The sequence below is a fragment of the Dasypus novemcinctus genome, chromosome 14 (genome assembly GCF_030445035.2).
Source record: "Dasypus novemcinctus isolate mDasNov1 chromosome 14, mDasNov1.1.hap2, whole genome shotgun sequence".
In the NCBI taxonomy this organism is placed as follows: Eukaryota; Metazoa; Chordata; class Mammalia; order Cingulata; family Dasypodidae; genus Dasypus; species Dasypus novemcinctus.
This window is the reverse complement of record NC_080686.1, coordinates 77,296,693-77,305,408: the sequence shown is the minus strand read 5'-3', so window position 1 is coordinate 77,305,408 and position 8,716 is coordinate 77,296,693. Positions and strand designations below refer to the sequence as shown.

General features: G+C 34.2%; 1 pseudogene; it reads left to right on the top strand.

The window, feature by feature from the left end:
• The first annotated feature begins 1,685 nt into the window (after window positions 1–1,685).
• Window positions 1,686–2,322, top strand: LOC101442221 (coenzyme Q-binding protein COQ10 homolog B, mitochondrial pseudogene; annotated as a pseudogene).
• The last annotated feature ends 6,394 nt before the right edge of the window (window positions 2,323–8,716 follow it).

Below are 8,716 nucleotides of genomic sequence, written 5' to 3'. Positions count from 1 at the left end.
CTTAAGCAGAGGGAATATTTTTTATGGATTTTGAGTTCCTAAGATTTGAGCCTTCGGGAAATAGTATTTAGTGTGTATTGCTTCTTTCTTTCTGATTTTTTCACCAAAAAGAAACAGCTGTATCATTTCTTACTATTCCCTATCACACAACCCCCAGTCATGCAAGTGTGCATACCATCTTTTACTTTCTCGTTTAGTTCATTGTGATTCTGGAGTAACTGACTCTAGATATTCTCATATGATTTAACAGACTTTACTGTCTCTGATTGTCTAAGTTCATTTTAGTAGGAGAGCTAACTATAGACTTATGATCAATACAAATTCATTTTGTCATTTTCCCTTAGCTAAACTAGCTCTTACATTCTATATATCACAATTTATCACGTTAGGTTATATACTTCCTTGTATAGTTTCCCATGGTCCCCAATATATATAATCTTCTGCCCCATACTTCACAGAAATTTCTAGACCAAATATTAAAGAGGCAGAATAATGTGGTGAAAGGTATGAGTAGGGATTTAAACAGATTTGGGTTTCATGAAAATTCTTCTAATAAGTAGATTTATGATTCTGAGTGATTTGCTTAAATTCTCCATGTCACTTTTTATTAGTCAAGGTTCTCTAGGGAAACAGAATCAACAAGAGATATCTGTTAATAGTATGCGATTTTATGAGTCTCTCATATAACCGTGGGGGATTCACAAGTCCATGTTCCGCAGGTCGGCTGCATCCAGGGGCTCCGATGAACGTCCAGTGAAAGTTCTTGACGAGTTCTGGGAGACCTTGGCTGTCCAAAAAAGAGCTGGAAAATTCTCACTCAATGCTGGAATCACTTCACCTTTTAAGGAATTCAACTGATTGGATAAGGTGTCACTCATTGCTGATGGCAATCTCCCTGACTGATGTAATTGTAATCAGCTATCTATGGTTTACCACTGCAGTAAAGTCAATGGAGACTAAAGTCCATAAATGCCCTTGCATTGCAGTTAGCCCAGTCCTTGCTTGACCAAACAACTGGGCACAATTACCTGGCCGAGTTGACACATTAGCCTAACCATCACACATTTATTAAATGAGGATAAAGTTTACAATTTCATATACTTCTTCTACAGATTTAATTATATAACATGTAATCAGTCCTTAGCATGTACTGGTAAATGTTCAAAGAATTAGTCATGATAATGACTACATTTGTGCTGGATGTCTTACAGTTACTCCTAGAGAGCTACTCTCTTTCTTTTTAATTATCCTCTCTGCCCTGGGAGGATGACGCCTGTAGGATCTATATAAACGGACCCTCTTGGCTTCTGCGCCTTTTGGCTTCAACCATTGGGGAACGCAGTCAGCAGATTGAAAGGAAAAGGACATGTGAGATCCACCTATTTATTCCCATTTCGCTCCCTAGAACAGGAAGGGGTCATAAGAGCCCTTCTGTTACAATATCCCTTGCAATATCCCTATGATTTCTCTACAGCAGAACACACTTTCCTCTGTACCTTTTGAAGAGAGTCCCATTATTTAAATCACCTTAAATCACCCAATTTGAGGGGACAAACTTTAGTGAGATGATCAAGGCAGTCTGGAAGGCCTTAAGAAAGGTGGTCCCCGAAAGCTGTCCGAAGGCGGGGCAGTGGCTGGAGACCCGGCCCCAGCAAAGGAATCAGTTATTTCGCTTCTATGGCATATTTATGAGCAGACCTCTTCCACTACGTACCTCAGTTGTGCCTAAGGAGCTATATGTAAGAACGTTCCTCAATATTGCTGCACCTTTAATAAAGAAAAGAAAAGAATAGTCAGAGAAGAGAATTATAGGATATTCTATGCGGGAAAGGTATGATGTGGTATCAGGAGTGGAATATTATAAGTGTTTTGCACCTTGGTGCAAAAAATCAGATGTAATATCAAAGAGATCTGGATACTGCAAAACACGGTTAGAAATTGGGTTCCCACCTCTATTGGAGTGATAGACATCAAGCAGCAACCTTGGCGGAACCACATTTGGTAAAGGCATCCTGTAAGGTAGACTTTTCAATCATTTGGAGAGTTTGGTGCTTTAGCCCAGAACTTCCGGGCTACTCAAGGACTTACACTTCGCACTTTTCAATTTCCTTCGAATTTTGCTCTCTTCTACACTTTCAGCTTGCCACACTGCTTTTCAATGAAGTTGTAAAGCAGGGGGTAGCTGCCTCTGAAAGAAGAGCATCTAAGTTGTATGGTTCAGAAGCAAATATACCTTGGGAATTAATGCTACATAAAGTTCATCACCCATACAGGAGAAAGAACTGTTGTCACCTGCTTAACACTAAGTTTGTTCACGTTTAGGAAATGCTTTCATATTAACTTTTAGAAGTCAGAAAGTATTTGTTAAACCCAGCTGTAATTAAAAACCTGCACCATTAAAAATTTGCACATGGAATACAGACCCACATGTACATAGAATTTTCTTCAATCAAGTGTAATTCAAAGTAATGTGTAGATCAACATTCTGCATTTACAGTAATGGGATGTCATCACTGTTGCTAGAATACTGACTGACATCACTCTTCTGAGCAGAAATTTGAAACCAAGTCTCAATCTTTTAATTATCTCTTTACTTTAAAGAACTTAGTTTAGATAATCATGCAGTATTATTATATCAACCTTATCACATTTAAGTTATTGAATTCAGATTCTATGTAACTTATTGCTACAGGGCTTTCTTTGTGGTTTAGTATATTTGAGCAATTGTCAGATACTTTAAAACTAAAAATACTGTTTATTAAAAGTCCCCTGGCACTTTTTCTGTTTTTTCAATTGGGTAGTGGAGGATTCAGTGCCAGTGAGGTTAGCTTCAGGATACACAGTGAATATAATTTAGTGAGTGGTCCACAGCTTTAAGCTATTTTTCTAGCAGTTTGGAATCCTCTCCCAGATACTTTGGCTGCTTTTTCAAAAATGCTATTGTGTGTCAAATTTTTTCTTCAACAGATAAAAATAATTGATGTATCTCCTACACTATGCATCCTTATTTTCCATTTATTGTGTGTACTACTTTGGTATTTCAAACATCTTTCTTTTTAAACAAATCAATGCAAGTACTGAAGTAGTAGCTTAATAGAGGTAGTTTGTTTTTTAAAAAATTACCCAATTTGAGTGTCTCTTCTCTTTCTTACTAAGACTTTGACTGGCCCTATTATTAATTGCTGTAATGATGACATTTATTGTTACTTTTGGTGGCAAAATGTTTTCTGTAGGGGCAAAAAATCAGAGTTTATATAGCTATTTTCCTCAAAGTCCATAGCACTTTAAAAAATACAATGCAGATACAAAACAAAAACAATAGATTATTGTATTTTAATTTGATTGCTGTTAATATTTATTCATAAATGTCATCTCACAAAAAGCCCTGCACATTAATAAATGATAAAAAGCAAATTAAGCCAGAAAAACTAATAATAAGCAAACACTGTGTATATAATCATTTTAATCTCTGGGTTTGTAAAGCTTCCTTAGAACAGTAATTTATAAACAAATGTCTCCTAATTTACTCTCTTCTCGAACTTTGAGATCCTGAAAAAATTCCATTAAGCACAACAAATCCTTAACATAAAATTTAAATAGTTGATAAGCTTCTCATATTGCAATTGTTAGCTTGGGGTTCTCAAGAGATTTTACTCTGAAATTAAATACAATCGCTGTTCTATCAAAGCAAATTGCACCAATTTAATGAAGCTGTCACAGACTAAACAAGCAATATACACATCAAAGAGACCAGTTCTCAAAAATTGGTCTTCAAACTTTAGGATTTATTGTTCCAAGAGAATTTGGCTCAATTTCTAGCTACGTTTTAACTTGGAGAGTAATTTCTTCTTAATAGTGAAATGTCTTCCTACATTTTATGTGGTCCTATAATTTATCATCCTAATAAGGACACTTTAAAAATATATATTTTTAGAGAAATTTTAGTTTTACACTTACAGAAAAATTACACCAAAAGTACTAGGAAGACCCATAGCAAGGACAACTTTTGAGAGTATCAGGTAGGGATATTAATAATTACAGAGGGCAACAGGTGTAAAATGGGACATTTCTTACAGAAATGGAATGTTTGGTCAACCTCAAAGGGGAGCTGAATAAAAAAGGTTATAGTAGACTTTTCTAAGATTTTCAAGCTTCTGCTTCCTGCCCTAATGTCATGCCAGACCCCAGAATGTCTCCCCTTAGGATACCTTCCACAATTTTCCAAAAGATTTTTTATTTCTTTCATTTTGGGATTTATGTGAGAATAAGCCCCTGGGTCTCCTTAACAATATTCTTGGCACTTCTATCACCCTTCTGAGTAGGCATTAACCTAAAACAAAATAAAAAATTTGCTGGGGCACTTATATCTTTCAGTGTTTATTTCTTCATATTCATAAATTTGATTTTTTCCAAAATATCTACACCCTAAATGAAAGCATCCTACTGACAGGTTTGAATGTTGATAAAACTTTCAGAAAAGATATTTCTTAAAATAGTTCAAATCTGTTAGAAAATATAACAATCAATACTATGATAGAGTGTTATTTTAAACAAATAAATGTAGCTTATTATAAAATGCTAAAATTTGGAACATATTGTATAAGAAGCATGAATATTAAGGATGTTATGTACAGAATTTTCTGCCTGCAGCAATGTAAACTGATTGAAACAACTTTCAATATGAGCATCTGTAATGTAAATAAATACTGAATCATAGCATTGAAAACTCTATTGATGATGCTGACATAAAGTGAATTAAAGAGAATAGCCTTGTAAATGTTCATGTTTCAATCAAGATATGAACATTTTCATCTCATTTCATGGCCGTATTTTGAATCAATATATCATTATCTATGTACTTCTTTCCCATGATTAAAGTTTAAATGGATGAGCTAAATTCCACTGAGCTTTGTGAAACCTTAAAAACAGAATTTTGAAAAATAGCTGTGAGTAGTGTGTAAATAAACCCATTCAAAAGCAAAGCTCTTCCACTGTAGCTTAAAGCAACACTTCGAAATATAATGAACAACGCAACCTATTTATGTAACTCGCATCATTTTGATAACTTTATCTAAACATGCTAAATTAAGCCTCCATTAAGTTAAAGCTAAATGTCTTTTTTTAATTTAATATAGAAAATCTATTAATATTCTGTGAAGTAAAATGTTGTTGAAGTAAAAATAGCCTTGGAAATTCCTAAGCAGCCCCACACCTCATGATCTAAACTCTAGTGTTCATCCTCCTCAAAGGGACATACCTGACATGTGTCACTCATCCAACATATTCTTACCATTGTAATCAGAGTGCAAAACTGAATGAGAGACAAGTTAACACGATGATGGATAGTTTTGCTGAGAGCATACCATTTGTTGAAGCTATATCCCAAGCTAATTTATAATAGGTAGGTGAGCCTATTTATAATAGATAAGTAAGCCTACACCTATTAATTTTGTTGTTATTCTAGTGGAGTGTGGCTAGACCTGTTTTAAATCATGAAGTTTCATCAATAGTACAATAGAAAATCCAAGTATTTGTGATATTTTCTAAATTTTACTTATTTATTCTTCCATTTGTGTTTCATTTATTTTTCCCACAGATTCAGTGCTATACAAACTAAAAATAAAACGAATAAGACAAAAACTTAGAGGTTCTGCTTGGAGTAGGCAGAATAATTCCTCTGAAAAAAATGCCCACATTGTAAATTCTGAATCTTATGAATATGTTGCTCTACATGACAAAAGGGACTTTGCAGGTACAATTAAGGATTTGAGATGGGAATGTTACCCTGGATTATCCATGTGGGTCCCATGGAGTCACAAAGGTCCTTGTAAGTGGAAGAAGGAAGTCACAGTCAGAAAGAGAGATTTGAAGATAATATGCTTCTTGTTTTGAAGACAGAAGGAAAGGGGCCATGAGACAAAGACTGCAGGTGGATTTTGGGAGCTGAAAAAGGAACCCAGCTGCTAACTCACGGATACCTCTATTTTGCATAGAAAGACTGATTTCGAAATTTTGGCCACCAGAACTATATTAATAAATTTAATAATAATTTATATTATTTAATAATAAATTTATTTAAAGTTTGTGGTAATTTGTTAGAGCATCAATATCAAAATATAACATAATATAATAATGAAATTAACAATTGGTAACATTTATTATACACTTATATGCCGGCATATCTATCAAATTCTTACAAGAACCCTTGAGGTATTTTCCACCATATTTTGAAGTAGGAAAGAATGTTACAATTCAAGCATTTCACTAAAAGTAATAATAATTGGGACAGTCAGAGTTTGAATCCACAATGTCTGCTTTGAGATCATGAAGTCTATACTACTACGTTATAATGTCTCATCAAATACAGACTTAGGAAACTTAAAAATTCAAATGATGCCAGTAGTGGTTAAGTTCACATGACAAATTGGCCACCTTATGGGATTCAGCTGTTTGGTCAAGCAAGCACTGGCCTGATTGTTTCTAAGAAGATGTTTTGTGGACTTAAATCCTCAGTGAGTTAATTGCATCTATGGCTGATTTCATCCACAATCAACTGAAGATTTTGCCATCAGCAATGTTAGAAAAATAGATTTCAAGAAAGATTCTCTTGGTGACAAACTAAATGAATACTGTGGAAAAATTTTTGGATCAATTTTCATAAGTTTCAGGTTATGTTAATGAAAGTTTCAGAAGAGTGAGGCAGATAGCCAGGGGCCAGAAAAATAAGAGATAAGTAACTTGAGTTTATTAACGTTTCTAAGACATTTGTAAAATACCAAGGACAGAAACTTGAAGAGGTAGTATGTCAGAAAAACAAACAAACAAACAAATAAAAACTTTTAGTGTCTAAGCAGAACTGCAGGATGCCTATTTGTAGGAGAAAACTCAGTAGTAAGAGAGAAATGAGATTCTAGTAGGTCCAGAAATGAAAAACAAGTAACAAAAGCAGGAGAAAGAATAAGACAACATGTTATTATAATTATTACTCCAATGAAATTAGCCATCCCAGGGGAGAATTCATATGCCTTAAAAACCTCATGTCCACTTTCAGGATAATATGAATAAATACAGCTACTGTGAACTTAGTGCCTTTTTGGACTTAGTATTGCAGTCCATATCTCTATTCCATTTTACAACAAAACTTAAAGAAAAATTTTGTCTATACCTTTCACCTTCCCTTTCTCATCTCTCCATCTATTTTGGCTAGTCTTCAATCTGCTCCATTTTATTGAAACTCCAATTTTATTTATTTTTGCCCTCTACAGTGATTACATCTTTTTCCTCATTGCTGACTTATAAGGAGGAGAAACTTTTGTCAATATCATATTCCGAAGGGAAAAACAGAGCTTGGAACCAAAATAAGAGTATTTACTGAAAAGAATTTAATTGTGTATTATTTGTCTTCTCAGCAGCAATTGTGCAGATGACCATTTCCTTTTCTGCAGTTCCTTTCTTCCTGGATATTATGACACCACGGGCTTTCTGGTTTCCAACCTTCCTCAATGACTAATCTCTCTTATTTTATTTTCTAGCTCTACTATATTCCTGAACTTCTAAACATTAGATTTCCTAAATTTCATCTTTATCCCTTTTTTTGAAAAATCATTTCTCACTATGTCCCATTAAGTACCCAGTTTTAGATACCATGTATATGTTGATAACTCCAAGATTTACCTATTTATATTCCTTGCCTTAATCTTTCCACTAAGCTCTTTATATATTTCCACTAAACTCCTTATATGTTCAATGTCAACTTAACATTTCTACATCAATGTCAAATGCCCATCCCAAACTTATACCACACAATGGCATTTTTACCTACTCTTATAGATTATTTCTTCAAAGTCTTACCCAACTGAATAAATATAACAGATTTGCTCAAACCAATCATCAGTAGTCATTCTTGAATCTTATCTTTCACAAATCACCCACATCTAAACATCAGCGATCCTTTAAGTTCTAACTCCAAAGTAAATTTCAAAATATTTACTTTCTACTTCCAAACTGCTATTCCCCAAGTTCAACCAACATCACATGTCGCCTGATATCTGCAATGAGTTTTTAACTGGCCTCATGATTTCACTACTTTCCCCTGTAATCCCTGCTGCACAGCACCCAGAGAGTTCCCTAAAATTTAAATTGTATTATCTCATCCTTGCTTTAACTTTCCAAAGTCTCTTTATTACATTTGAATACAATAAAAATTCCTTAACTTGACCTAAATTGTTCTATTTGACCTATCTTTTCTCTACATCTCAGGTCAGTCTCTCCTCTACCCAGTGTTCTAGGCACACAGTCTTATTTCCACTTCCAGGAAGGGGGCTCTCCCCGGTTTATAACATGTCAGATTTGTCTCTTTCCAAAGGTCACTTCTTCAGTGAACCTTCCAAACTAACAAATGATTCCCCTCCAGCTGCTTATGTCATTCTCTTTCATTTTACCTTGTTTTATATATTCCATTGCACTAGTCTCTTACCTCCACTGATATGGAAGTATGGTCCATGAGAACTGTTTTTTTATTTTCATGTTAACCTATATAACACCTGACACATAGTAGGTACTCAGTAAATATTTTAAATAAATTAATAAATGCTGTCATATAAAACATTAAGACATGAAACATAAATGTTAAGGCATAAATACTAAAACCAATTAAATTTAACATGGTTTGTCTCATTACTAACTTATTGTATAGTTGATCTGAAAAACTACTTGA